Source organism: Myotis myotis, unplaced genomic scaffold (genome assembly GCF_014108235.1).
Source record: "Myotis myotis isolate mMyoMyo1 unplaced genomic scaffold, mMyoMyo1.p scaffold_m19_p_9, whole genome shotgun sequence".
Classification (NCBI taxonomy): Eukaryota; Metazoa; Chordata; class Mammalia; order Chiroptera; family Vespertilionidae; genus Myotis; species Myotis myotis.
Genome location: NW_023416401.1, coordinates 24,592,987 through 24,607,278, shown reverse-complemented (window position 1 = coordinate 24,607,278; position 14,292 = coordinate 24,592,987). Strand labels below are relative to the sequence as shown.

General features: G+C 49.9%; 1 long non-coding RNA gene and 1 pseudogene across 1 annotated transcript; both read left to right on the top strand.

Annotated features, from left to right (window-relative positions):
- The first annotated feature begins 792 nt into the window (after positions 1-792).
- On the top strand, positions 793-2,602 carry LOC118663229 (annotated as a pseudogene).
- A 1,758-nt stretch (positions 2,603-4,360) lies between these two features.
- LOC118662429 lies at positions 4,361-14,052 on the top strand. The gene is made up of 3 exons (XR_004969767.1): positions 4,361-4,619; positions 6,044-6,112; positions 13,534-14,052. It is a non-coding gene; the product is annotated as an uncharacterized LOC118662429 (long non-coding RNA).
- Positions 14,053-14,292: the final 240 nt, after the last annotated feature.

Sequence of the window (14,292 nt, the reverse complement as noted above, 5' to 3'; positions counted from 1 at the left end):
TAAGCTGCCTCATGGCTCATGAATTAAAAACCCAAATCCCAGGCCCGACACCAATCTTCTGGATCCCCGTCCTGGGAGCTTCCTTCCATTTCCTACTTCCTTTAGGGGCAGAATGGATAGGCAGTTTGGTAGGGCCAGACTCACCTCTGGTTCCACTCCCCTGCTCCCCAGTACCCGACTCTGGCCACCATAGCTCCACAGCTATGGAGCCCAGCTGCTCAGGCCCAGACCACCTCCACCTCCCATTTCCCTGTCACAGCCTCCTGGTTCCCTCCCTCCCTCACCCCAGAATAGGCAGAGACAGGCTTGCAGCCCCACAGGCCCGGGCTTACAGTCAGACACCTACCACCTACTAATCGTGACCTTGGGCAAATTATTTTGGGTGAAATGCATTTTATAGAGGAGGAAACTGAGGCTCAACCAAGTGCCAGGGTGGTCTGAGTGTTAAGTGAGATGGACATTAATAAAGCACCAAACGGTGCCTAGCAAGTGTCCTTCCCTTCTGCTTCCTGACACCCCTTCTTGTCTCCCTCGTTCCTCTCCACCCGTCTCCTGCCTTTGGAGTGGGCATTGTGGGAATGCCACCTGAGCAGCTGCACACTGGGGTTTGGGGCTTGGTTTAATGCTCTGCTGTTGCTGAAATTCTTAACAATTTCTGAACATAGGGCCCTGCCTTTTCATTTTGGACTGGGCCCTGGACATGGTGCAGCTGGTCCTGTCTGCCTTCAGCTCATGGCTCATCCATTTCTCCTCCTACCTCCAGTCCTCATTGCCCTCTCCACAGACGCTTCCATGAGCTCCCAATCTGGCTGGAGAGGTAAGGTTGCGAAGCAAAAGGTAGAAATCACTGGGCAGAGGTAGAAGGACCGAGGTTTGGTGGCCTGGGAGCCTGTCCTCTTTCAGCTGAAAGGACTGCGGTGGCAGGATTTGTTAAAACAGTAAGCAAGAGTGGGTGAATTAGTGAGAGAGACAATTAGTGAGGGTGGGTGAATTGGTGAGTGAACTAATGAGTGGGTGGGTGAATGAGTGAGTGAATTTGCCCAGCCAGTGTGGCTCAGTGGTTGAGCATCTTCCCATGAACCAGGAGGTCACGGTTCCATTCCAAGTCAGGGCAGGTGCCTGGGTTTCAGGCTCAATCCCCAGTAGGGGGCATGCAGGAGGCAGCTACCAATGATTCTCTCTCATCATTGATATTTCTCTCTCTCTCTCTTTTCCTCTCTCTGAAATCAATAAAAAGAAAAAAAAAAGAGTGAGTGATTACAGACAGGGTGAATTCATGTGTGAATGAGTGAATTAATGAGTGGGTGAATTAGTGAACTAATGAGTAAATGAGTAAATAGATGGATGAATTAATGCGTAGGCAAACCAGTGGGAGAGGCGGTGTATGTTTGAAGGGGTGTGGAGGCACCCTCCTCATATTCTTTCAATTATTAAAAGCCTTCTCTCTGCCCTGCGTAGCTTTGTTCTCCTGGAGCTGAGATAACTGGGGGGGGGAGGTGGGGAGAGCAATTGTTCAGAAGGAGAAGAGAGGCTGGATTTGTGGCCGAGAGGCCTGAGTTTAGGAATTAGCTGTCACCATTCAGATAACTTTGTTTAAATCACATCTCTCTCAGGGTCTCAATTTCCCTCTCTGTAGAATGGGGAGCAGATCCTGGCCCATTTGTTATATCAGAATAAGAACTCAAGGGAGGGAGAGAGAGTGCCCCCGCCACATCCCACACTTTGAGATTCCATAAGGGCCTGAAGAAGATTTCAACTACTGGTGGGTCCCCCCCCCCCCCCCCCCCGCCCCAGGACATCTTATCCTGACTCCAGTGGCCTTGGGGGCGGTGCTGAGCTGGGCTGGAGACCTGACTAAGGGATAAGCACAAAGGGGAAGGAGGGGCAGCTCTTGGGGGGGTGTCTCCAAGGGCTGACTCCAGGTCCTGCCACCTGTCTGGCACCTGTGACAAGACGCACACAGCTACTCCTCTCATAATCTAGCAATACATGCTACACATAAGAGGCACATTCCAGTCTTTCCAACTTGCCAGGCACGACGGCTCCCGCAAAGAAGGGTGGCGAGAAGAAGAAGGGCCGCTCCGCCATCAACGAGGTGGTGAGCAGGGAGCACACTATCAACATCCACAAGCGCATCCATCGCGTGGGGTTCAAGAGGCGTGCCCCTTGGGCACTCAAGGAGACCTGGAAATTTGCCATGAAGGAGACGGGGACTCCAGACGTGCGCATTGAGGCCAGGCCGAACAAAGCTGTCTGGGCCAAAGGAATAAGGAATGCCCCATCTCGTATCCGGGTACGTTTGTCCAGAAAACGTAATGTGGATGAATACCTTGGTCGCCAGTGTGACCAGTGGGTCAAGTCAACTGTGTACCTTGGTCGCTTATGTACCTGTCACCACTTTCAAAAATCTACAGCTAACGTGGATGACAACTAACTGCTGTTTGTTGAATAAAGTTATGAAACTCTCACACACACAAAAAGAGGCACGTTCCACATTCCCAAAAGCGGAATGTGGTTGTTGGCATGTCAGAGTTTAATTGGTAACAAATATAACAATCTTTCACTCTCTATGGATGGCATCTTAGATTGAATCCAATAAGGTCTATGATCAACAAGGGTGAGCCATGTCATGCCACTTACATGACCGCTTGCATACAAGAACGACCAGGTAGACAGCCTGCACATGACAAGCAGCTAATTATACAAACCATGACATACACACTCTACCAAATGTACAACATATGACCTACTGTCTATGAGGTACATTTCTGAAACCTATTTCATATCCCAGACATATCCTACCCATCACAACGTACCGAAAAAGTAAATCTACCCACTCCTGAACTATATAACTTATGTAATCCATTACATACATGATTTACCCGACCCTTAGCTGATGCCAAACAATGTATTCTAGATACTTGTTCCTCATCTAAACAACCCACCGCCTATAAGATCTACTGGCTCTGTGGTCTCAGGCAAGTTATTATTTTGAAGTCTTGGTTTCTCCTTCTGTAAAATGGGCCTAATTTGTAGTTTCCGGTGACAATTAAATGAGATACTACTATAAGGTTGTTAGTCCCACCTCCAGGCCCCACCCAAACCCCAACCCATAGAATCAACCACAGATCTTGAAATCAGAAAGACCTGAGTCAAAATCCAGGCACTGCCAGCTTCCCAAACTTTGTGACCACAGGTTCCACCTCACTCAGCCTTAGTTTGGCATTAGATAAATGGGTTGACGCGTTCTTCACAGTGACAGTTGGGCTATAATGGCCAAGTGTAGGCATATAGTGCAACAGTAGCAATTGCTGTCATTGGTGGTTGACTCTTGACCCACTGGTCACATAATCAGGACCCCTGCACAGAAGAGCTCCTAGCGATGGCATGCCCAGCCCTAAACAAACCCTGGCCTCCACACCATCAACTCAGCAGCCCTTCTTTTATTAAAATTTTTATAAGAGCTTATTTGAGCCAAACTACTCACCTATGCCAGGGATCAAGATCTCAAATGCTCCTCAGCAGCCCTCTTTACCGCTGCCCCGCCCCCTTGGGCCATCAGACCCCAGCTCAACATGCAACAGCTCCCAGGGAATAAATAGCAAAGGCCCTCAGAGCTCACCCAGAGGACAACTCCATGTTGCAGATGGAGAAACTAAGGCCTCGGGAAGGAAAGGAGGGCACCGGGTGTTGGGGAAGGATTGCTGAGACCCAGCTGTGGGCAGGGTGCTCAGGCATCTGGTGTGGACAGTGGCTAAGGGAGCTGCCACTGTGAGCCACGTATTTTTTTTTTAAATTATAATAATGGCTAATGTTTCTGGAGAGTCTGTGCTAGACCCAGAGCTGAGAACTTTTCACTGTTCTCCCTTTACAAATGACAAAACAGAGACGCTGAGAGGTGGTGTGACTTGCCTAAGGCCATACAGGTCATGACAAGAGGGGACGTGATCTGAGCTCTAGGATGACTCCGGAGCTGAGGGCTTCAACCCCTACAGGCTGCCTCTGTCCTGGGGCCCCACAAAATAACCTCAGAATTCTGGCGCACTGGGCTGGCGGGTCCACTGTCCGGTTCCTGCCAGGAGCCCAGAGACCTGAGAAGCGAAGGAGCCTGTCCCCGGCATGTGCAGGTTCAGGGGCATCCTCCAGAGCCCGGCTCCCAGGGCCGCCTGGCACCTTTGCGTCCCCTGGGTACTCACCACCTGCTATCTCCTGTTTCTTCTCCCCGCCCACCGCTTGTGGTGCGGGAACCAGGGACTTATCAAGACAAAGAACAAAAGTCGTGGGGGAAAGAAGCCAAGAGCCATCTCTACTCTGGGGTAGGGCCCTTCAGTTTTGCCCCTTTGAAATTTCAAATTCCAGTTTGTGGACAAAGTCCTAAGTTTCTCACAATATAGGTCCCCAACCACTGACCAAACTCCAGTCCAGGCAGCCAGCAGGCCCAGGGCTGCTTCCTTTGGCAGCTCCCAAGGTCTGGGAGGAAGAGGTCCTGCCCCAGGGGGTCTGTCAGGCCATTCCTGCAGCTCCATCCCACCCCACAGGGACCCCTGCCTCGCACCTGAGAGGAGCCCTCTTCCTGGAGCTGGGATCTGATGCTTGTTGGCACCGACAGCAGATACCAGGTAGGCACCTTCCCTGTTCTGGGCATCTTTTCTGTCCCCTAGACTCCTAAAACACTGCTCATACCATCCTCCTCCCCCCGGGGTACAGGCCACGTGGACTTAATCTAATTATGACCTCGCAGAAGTTCGAGACATTTGGTGGATGAGGACACTGAGCCCCAGGGGAGTGGCTGCAGGTTGAGCCACAGACCCGGCCCCTCGCTAAGCCCCACAGGGTGGAAGAAACATACTCAAGGCCACACAGCGGTCGTGGGGGAGCTTTGCCTTAACAAGAAGACCACAAGCTCTGGGAGGACCCCTTTTATCCATCACAGCCCTCGAGGGTCTACCGCTTGCAGACCCGGGATGGCGGTGTGTGTTCACTCAGTGACGGATGGCCACTGGGTTGCCATGAGAGGAAGATGAGGGAGCTTGGGGCTGAAGGCCAGTGGGTTTGGAAGGAAACAACATTCATGTGGTTAACTGATAACTGAGCCCCATCCTTGGGCCTCCAGGAGCCTCCTTCCTCCCTGTCCTCAGCACAATTAAGACGAACTTACCTGCCTGCTAATCATTGCTGAGCCTGTTGATTTTGCCTTAAAAAATTAACTGGGCATGAGTTTGCGGTTTGCTTCACCCCTAACCCTGAAAAGATCTGGGTGGGCAGGAGGCCGCCCAGGTTATGCAAGAGGCCGCTGGCCTCCCCACGCACATCCTCTGCCTGCTCTCCAAAGGGGAGGTTTTGCTTAAGAGTCAACAGTTTGCTTGTTCCCCCTGTTCTGGGTCCTGAGCAAATTTGCTCTGTTACCAAAGAGAGATAAAGGCAGCTGGGGGGAAGCTTTCCATGTGAAGCGGCAGCTTTTGAGCTTGGGATTCGAGAATCCTGCAGTGTCAGAGCCAGGAGAGCCTGTAGGAGGAGGTGGCCTGGGGCCTTTCAAAGTGGGTTCTGAGGTTCCCAGGAGCTAAGGGAGTGTGTGCACAGGCCCTGCTTCACCCAGTGCCTGCCTCTCAGGTGTGCTGGTCCTCAATAATTCATTTGAAAGGTTGAGCCAGGTATGGATAATGAGAACTGCAAGACTGCTTGCTGGTCCAGACTTATCCCCTCAGTCATTGTACAGATGGGGAGCTGGAGGCCAGAGCGGGGAAGCAACACGTCACCCCGGGTATCCTGGGTCTCCAGCTAGGATAGGGAAGACAGAGGCTCTCTCTGGGACTCAGTGATGTATTCTGGATATTAGTGAACAAATGGTACTTAAACGCCCTCCTCCACCATTCACCCTCCCTCCCGGGGCTGGCTGGGGTCAGAGTGGCACCTGAGAGCAACCAGGAGGCCTAAGTCAGGGAACTCACCTGGCTTTGTGTCCTGTGGGTCCTCAAGGAGCAGCCATGAGCTGAAACCAGGGGCTCCAAGTTCTAACTCATTTAGCCACGTCCTCTCTCTGCAGGCATCAGGCCATAGAGAAAGATGCGGAGCCCTACGCTGACAATCCCTCTGTGCCTCCATTTCCTCACCTGTAAGTTGGGAATAACAGTCCCTAACTCCTTGGGTTGTTGTGAGGATAAAATGGGCTGAGACGTAGGCAATGATAATCATGCCAATGTTCATAAAGCTTTTTTTTTGGGGGGGGGGGCTCATTAATCTTCACAGCCACTCTGTGAGGTAGGTAATGTTTTTATCACCCAGACCTGAGGCACAGAAAAGTTAAGTCATATGCCAACCTCACACCGCTTATAAGAAACAAGAGCTGGAGTTCCAACCCGAACAGTCTGGCTCCAGAGTCTGTGTTCCTAGCTCCAAGGCCGCCCTGCCCTCCGGGGCTGGTACACAGTAGGTGCTCAATGACAAGTGTCCAGTATGAGGATAAGATAGGCTCCATCCCAAGACACAGGTGGGCTTTATGCATGGCATGGGCTTTGAGGGCTGGAAGGCGGGAGAAGAAAGACAAGTCTCTATGCTGGAGTGGCTGGGGATGGATTCCTGGAGAAGGAGGCATCCTGGGCAGAGAAAATGTCTAGAAGTGGAGAACACAGTAGGTGATGGGGGCGGGCACGGAAGCTGCTGTGGCCAGAGAGCAGGGCATTGTGGGAGACACAGGGTAGAGAATGTGGTCTGGAAAATGATCAGGAAGGAAGCCAGGAGGACTTGGATCTGTGTGGGCGGGGCCTCCCCATAGGCTGTCTCCTGCCAGGTGGCTTGTGACTTCTGGGCTGAGGCTGTTGCTATCCTGTTTATGTTTCTCTCTCCTGGTTATGATCCTGACTTTATCTGCAGAAGTGACCTTGGGAGTTAGATAGGGCCTGCCCAGCGTCTGTGGGGCCTAAAGGATGATGGGGAGCCCCTGCCTGGCTCAGGCCCTGCTCTCGGGGTGAGGGATGAACCCACATCCCAGAAACTACCCTTGGTCTCCCTGCACCCTTATTCTAAAGGGCTCCAGGAGATGGCTGAAGTGAAGCGTTTGGGAATCCTGAGACTCGTAGCAGGGCCACTGCAAATAGGATACAGGTTGCTCACTGAACGAAGGTTCTCTGGCTAAGGCAGCAAATGGAGGTGGAAATCCAGCCCTTGTGCCACTTACCAAGCCAAGTGCCCATGGGGATTTGCCTGCCCAGAGGGAGTGGGGGACACCTTTTATTATTTTCACAAAGGCTCTGTGTCAGCCCTGCCCCGGCTCTGTTTCTAGCCACTATGTGACCTTGGGCAAGGTTATTTCCCTCCCTGGTCTTGGTTTCCCATTTGAAAAGTTATCTAGCATAAAGCAGAGATGCAACCCCGATAGTGAATTAGAATTGCCTAGGGCCTTTAAAAAATACTATGTCCAAGCTCCATCACAGACCAATGATCAAATCTTGGTAGTAGGGGTGGGTGGGCTCGAGGTTTCAGTATTTTTGTAAGCTTTCAGGTGATTCTGATGTGCAGCCAAAATTGAGACCCACTGTAGAAGGGCTTGAAATTTGGAGCAGAAAAGGCCTAGTTGTGCATTCAAGTTCTATAACTTACTAGTTGCACCTTCAGTGAGTCTCAGTTTGCCCATCTGCAAAGTGGGAATGACAACAGCTTCCTCATAGAGTCAGAATGCCAATTCAGTGAGAGGATATTCAGACAGTGCCTGGCACTGTGGCCAGCAAGTGGGAAGCTCCTGATCCAGGCCTTCCAGGAAGCCTGACAGTATCCATGGCCGTTATTTTGCTACTGGCAAAATGAGGCTGACTGAAAATAAAGGGCACAGGAATTCAGAGACTCAGAGTTAGGCTTTCCCTGTTCCTTTAATCAACTCCTAGTGCATGGGTCTCCATCCTCACTGCACACCTGTCATCTTAATGAGGTACATGTGATGATGATGATTTGATAGTTTACCTAATTTGTTAACATTTTAAAATTTATTTTTTAATCGGCACTACCTTCGGATGGTCCCCAAATCAAAACAATATAAAAGATGCACTTTGAGAAGCCTTGCTTCCTCCCCTGTGTCCTGCCCACCAGTCCACTCCCCTCTTCACATAGGTAACCACTTCTCTTACTTTCCTGTGTATCCTCCAAGTTTTCTTGAGGCAGCATATAAGGTCATCTGTCATCATCCACGCCCCTTACACTGTTCTGTACCTTTCTTGCTCATTTAACAGTGGAGCTTGCAGATTTTTCCATAGCATTTGTGAGCAAGCTTTGAGGAAGGGTTCTTGCCCCTTCACACCTGAGGAAACTGAGGCTCAGACTGCTGAGTCAATGGTGTCTGAGCTCTCTCTGCCCGGCTCCAGAGAAGGTGTTGGTCCCCCTGCCCCACTGTGGCCTTCCAGGAGCGTACACTTCTCCAGGGCAGGCCTGGCAGGGGGTGGGGGGGTGGGGTTGGACCGTCAGGGCCTCCACTGTGTCTGGGCACCAAAGTCACAGAGGGGCTAAAGCAGTCAAGAGAAATGTTTATAAAGTCATCCAGATGGTAACCCAGTGAGGGAATGGTCCCTGGATGGGACACTTCAGGCCTGGTGGTCGTGGCCTCCAGCAGAGTGTAGCCTCCCGGGAACTCTGCCAGCCTCAGGCTGTGCTGGTGGCAGGGGAGGGCAGCAGAGGGGAGGCTGGGAGGGAAGGAAAGCAGGGCTGATGGAAGAGGCCCGGGCAAAGAAGACTGAGGGGGCCCTATTCCTACAAGTCAAGGAGGGGAATTTGGAATTCAAGGCAGAGGGGACATTTTGAGCAAACGTTTTCTGCTCAGGCTACTTCAGGACTCCCCCGGGATTCTTGAACTGCTAACTTGAACTCACTAACCCTGGACAAGTCACTTTCTCACTCTGTGCCTCAATGTCCCCAAAGCAAAAATGAAGAAGATTGGGTAGCTGGTCTTTAGTTAGTTTTGAAGCACTCTTAAAAGACTCTGTGAGGCTCTCCTTACCTTGTTGAGGAAACCTGAATGCTGCCTTGATTAGAATGGGGTGAGCCCATCTGGGCCCTGGGCCTTCCTGGGGCGGGGGCTAGGAGTACAAGGTCTCTACCCTGCTCCAAATCTGGACTCCTCCCCTTGGTCCTGTGTCTCTCTCCCATCCCCATCCTCCTCTCCAGTTAGATGTGGAGCTGGGACCATACCTGGTGGGTCCCGGGGGAAGCCCTGGCCCCAGTCTGACATCGTCCTCCTGGTGCTATGGGGTCCCACACAGTGGGCAACCGCTTCATCCTTGAGGGAGCTCCCACTGCCACCCTGGCACCCAAGACCCTTAAGGGCTGCTGGACAGAGTTAATCTCTTAATACTGGTCACAATGAGATTTCAGGGGTGGTGGGAGGCGGTCCCATGGAAACTGCAGACCCGCCCAGGACCCATGCAAGGAATAAGCCACAGGGGTGAGCAAGGGGGTTCTAGAGGCCCAACCCAAACAGGAATGGGAGACAGTGGCCTGGACTCCTGGGTCCTGCCCCAGCCCCCCTGTTGTCCCTCTGGGGAGTGTGTGAGATACACCATACGTCTCAGACTGCCTCGGTGTTCTCCTGCTACACCAGACGGAGCCATATTCACAGGGAGGACCCTATCACCTTTCTGGGCCTTAGTTTCCTCATTCTCCAATTGGGGTGAGAATGCTCAACCCAGAGGCTTTTCCAGAAGAGTGCCGGCCTCAGAGCCTGCCAGGCCTGAGTGTGAAGCTAAGCTTTTTCCACGCAGACTGTAGCCCTAGGCCAGAGACTTCACTTCTCCGAGTTTCAATGTCCTCATCCATACAATGGGCACAATCACTGACTGGTGAGTACTGATGCTCAGTGAATGTGAGTCTCCTCACCTCTTTCTGAGCCCCATCTACACTGCACAGCTGCCCCCATCCCAGCCACTTGCAGTTTTCAGAATCCCACAGCCTTGTCTCTGGCCTTTACACATGCCAGGCCTTCTGCCCAGAGCAGCGGTCACACCTCTTTCTTCAAATTCTCATCCTCTAAGTCCCATCTTAGCCATCTTCCTCTGGGCAGTCCTGCTGGCTTGGGCAGGGTCCCATTCCTCCTCGTGCTCCCACAGTCCCCAGTGCTTTACGTCATCGTCATCGGAGTGTAATCCAGTGGTGGTTACTGGTTATTTGTCTGCCTCTTCCTCTTTGACCCTTATATTCCCAGAACCTAGCTGGAACTTAATATAAAGGGTTGGATGAATAAATGAAGGAAGGAAGGAATTTGTCCATCTAATCTTCCAACATTTATCCGGCCCCTTCCATGTGCACTGTTGTGGATGTTTGAGCAAATAAAGATACAGGATGCCCAATTAAATTTGAATTTTAAATAAACGATGAATAATTATTTTAGTATAAGTATGTACCAAATAACACCTGGGGCACTCTTATACTTAAAACTCTGTTGTTTATCCTCAAGTTCAAATGTAACTGGGTGTTCTGTATTGGATCTGGCCATCCTATTCCCTCCTCCACAGAGCTCCATTTCGGTGGGGAGGCACAGTGGAAATAGTATGCAAGCAATTAAAAAAGAGACGAATTTCAAATGCTGGATGTAATAGCGCCTGGGGACTGTAGGGATTATTTCTGCATAGGGTGGTCTCTGAGCTAGTGGCCTTTATCCTCAAGGGACAGTTCTAAGCTGCAGTGTGATACTACTGTGTAAAAGTCCTTTCAGGATCTTAAAGGGCGCCATGGAGGCTGATAAACTTGAGAGAAGGCTCAGAAGCAAGCAGAAGGGGCAGCAGAGGGAGGGCAGCTGCTGAGTCTCACCCGACAAGACTCCACAATTTTGTAATTTGGATCTGAGCCTTCACAAACCTTCGCGAACTCGCGGCCCCACCCCTTGGTCAGCCAATGTCCTCTGCGGGGCTGAGAGCCAGAGGAAGGGGCCGTAGGGGCTGTGCAAAGAAGCGTGGCCACCTGTCTCCCAGTTGCCCTGGGACGCCGCGCAAAGCCCAAGGGCGTCCATCAGAAAGCAGCCCAGAGGCACCGCAGCGCCGCGCTTTGAGCGTCTTGGGCTCCTCCTAGTGGCCAACAAAAAGAACTGGCTCTCAGAAACTAAATAACCACACGAGCTTCACCAATCACAGCGAAAGTTGCATTACAATCCCACCAGTCACAGGCCCAGACGGACCACTCTCTCCCAATTCAGCGGAAGACAGCTCAGCACAACTCACTTGGTTTAGTTAGGGACAAGCTAAATTCCCTCCTGTCACACACCAACTCCTGGCCACTGCATCGATAAGAACGCAAGATTTTAAAACCGGTTCCCCACGGCGGTACCGCGCTGTAGTCCACTATCTACGAAATTTATATTCCCCACACCCGGTTGCAATGTCCAGGTGCTTTTAAAGAGGGTCCCAGGTTTTGTGCTGGCTCCCTGTGGAATTCCTCGTTTGCATTCAGGGATATTTAATATCTTAATATTTCATATTACTATCATAAAAATTAATGTGTGTGTCCGGAAGACTGGGAAAAGATGATCCTTGGAGTTAGATACAACTGAATTTGAGTCCACTTATTAGTTTTGTAAAGCAGAACAATTCACTTCCCTTCCTTAGTCTTAAAAAGAGAATATTAAGACCGGCCAGTGTGCTCAGTGGTTGAGCATCGACCTATGAACCAGGAGGTCACGGTTCCATTCCTGGTCATGGCATATGCCTGGGTTTGGGGCCAGATCTCCAGTGTGAGGCGTGCAGCAGGCAGCTGATCGATGATGATTCTCTCTCATCATCAATGTTTCTATCTCTCTCCCTCTCCCTTCCTCTCTGAAGTAAATAAAAATACATTTTTAAAAAGAGAATATTAATAATAATATCTACATTAATTGTCACATCCCATCACCCCACCCCCTTCTCCGTTATTCAAGCCCAAGTCCTGGAGTCACTACCTTTGTGTCTTTCCTCCCATCCCTCCCAACACATCAGAAATCCAGTTCTTGCCACCTCTAACGGAATCTCAAATTTTCATCGTCTTTTCATCTCCACTACAGCCAGCCTTGCCCACAACACCATCATCTCTCCAGGTCTGTAAAAGTCTGTTCACTTCTCTTTGACCTCCACTCTGGGTCCCATACCCATTCTTTACCCAGAGTCCAGGGATGATCTTATAAAACAGATTGGACCAGGTCCCTCTCTTAAACTATTACAGCTTCCTATGCATTTATAACAAAACTCATAAAATCCAAAATGTCCATGGACTGAGGCCTACCCAACCTTGTTTCTGTATCTCTACATATCCAACCTAATTTCACTTCACTCGCCCCACCCCACACTAGCAGCCACACTAGCTTTGTTTTTGTTTTTCTTTCCTGTCTCAGGGCCTTTGTACATCTCCTCCACCCCATTCAGGAGATGATTCTTGTCTACTGTATTCCCCAGGGTGCACCCCACATCTTGAACAGTTTAAAATTAAATGCATAATAGGTGCTTAATAGATATTTGTTAGATAAATGACTGAAAAGACTTTTTTAGGAGAAACTGATATAATGCACATGAAATGCTTGGTGCACACTATGTTTTCAATGAAAAGGATCCTATGCTTATCAGAGACATTTTGGAAAGTAAAATTAAGAGAGAAGATTAAAAATCATTTGTGCCTTTTCATTTGGAAGACTTCAACTCTCGTTAAGCAGGGTTTCTTGACCTTGGCACTACTGACATTTTGGGCTAAATAGCTCATTGTTGTAGGGGCTGGACTGTCCTGTGCATTGTAGGGTGCTTGGCAGCATCTCTGGCCTCTGCCCTCTAGAAGCCTGTAGCACTCGTCCCCCCTCCACCGCAAGGTATGCCAACCAAAATTATCTCCAGACATTGCCATATGTCCTTTGGAGTTCAAAATAACCCCTGATTGAGAACCACTGTGCTAAGACCTCTAGACTTACAGGAAATGTTCTCCCCAAAATTCAGTCTGTCTCAGTTTTCTGTGTCCATTGGAATCATTGGTGGTCATTATTAAAAATTCAGATGCCTCAGGTCCCACCTCAAGGCTCCAGGGTCAACAGTGGGCCCAGGCATCACATGTTTAATGAGCTTCCAGGTGCTTCCGAGCCCTCAGGACCCACTTTGCAAATGCCTCCAGGAAGCCTCCCGATAATCAGATAACCAAGCACTGGGTGAGGCTCCCTTCTCCCTTGAACTCCCCCGCCCCCTCACCACACACACACACACACCCTTGAATTTCTCTCCTTTCCAATTACCCATCCTTGGCCATCTCTTCAAAACAGTGACAGAACCAAATCCTAGCTCAGCCAAAGCCCAAACTGCCTCATTTACCTTCAGGGAAGAAACAAAAACTGGCCACAGAGCTCAGCTGAACCCACTTATGAAATCAAAAGGAATCCTGAGGTGCTGCCTGGGAGAAGTATCAGCTTAACAGATGGTGGTGTCTCTGGGAACAGGTGCTGGGACAGAACAATCCAATGAGTCATGACTTGGCCTACCTTTCTAGACCCATCTTTCAGGCTCTTTTACTCAGGGTCTCTGTGAGCTGTTCTCAATTCCACTTCTCTCCTTTCAGGCACATGGCAGGATTACACTTCCTTGCCTCCTTCGAAGTTGGATGTGACCATGTGACTTGTCTTGGCCAATGAAATGTGAACAGAAACCATCTGTGTCACACCTGAGCAGAAGGTTTAAGAGCTAGTACTTAGGTTGTTGTGGAAGCACATACAGATATGGAGTCACCAGGAAGCGAAGAGCCCCCTGCCAGCCCATGCCAGATATGTATTGTAAGTGAGCAGTAAATATCTGCTGTGTTAGCACGGAGGCATGTGCTTATTTTGGTCATTGTGGCAAAGTCTCACCTATCTTTACTGAACACGTTCTTTCCAAAGCTTCACTGATATTCCTATGACCATTACAATTTGTCATATCTGAAAACCACTTACACTATTAACACTTCTTAACATCAACTCACTTATTTTAACTTAGATTTATTTTAGAAGGAAATGTTATTACTACCAAATGAAACACCAGTATCATAAGTAGAAACCAAAGGGGAAATAAACAGAGTGAAATAAACTGTTATATTATATCCTGACTTAATATTGTTATCTTTCAAAGCCTCTGGGTCCTTGATCTGTCCTCTCTTTGTTTAAAAAAAAAAAAAAAAGGAGGTCCCTAAGTGTGTGTCAATCTTTTGGGCTCCAGAAAAGTGGCTGAGATTGTCAGATGTTTGGAGGCAACACAGTATAGAGGTGAGAGCACAAATTCTGGAACCTGACTTTCTGGGCTTGAATTCTGGTTCTGCCATGGACTAGCTCTGTGACCTTGGGTG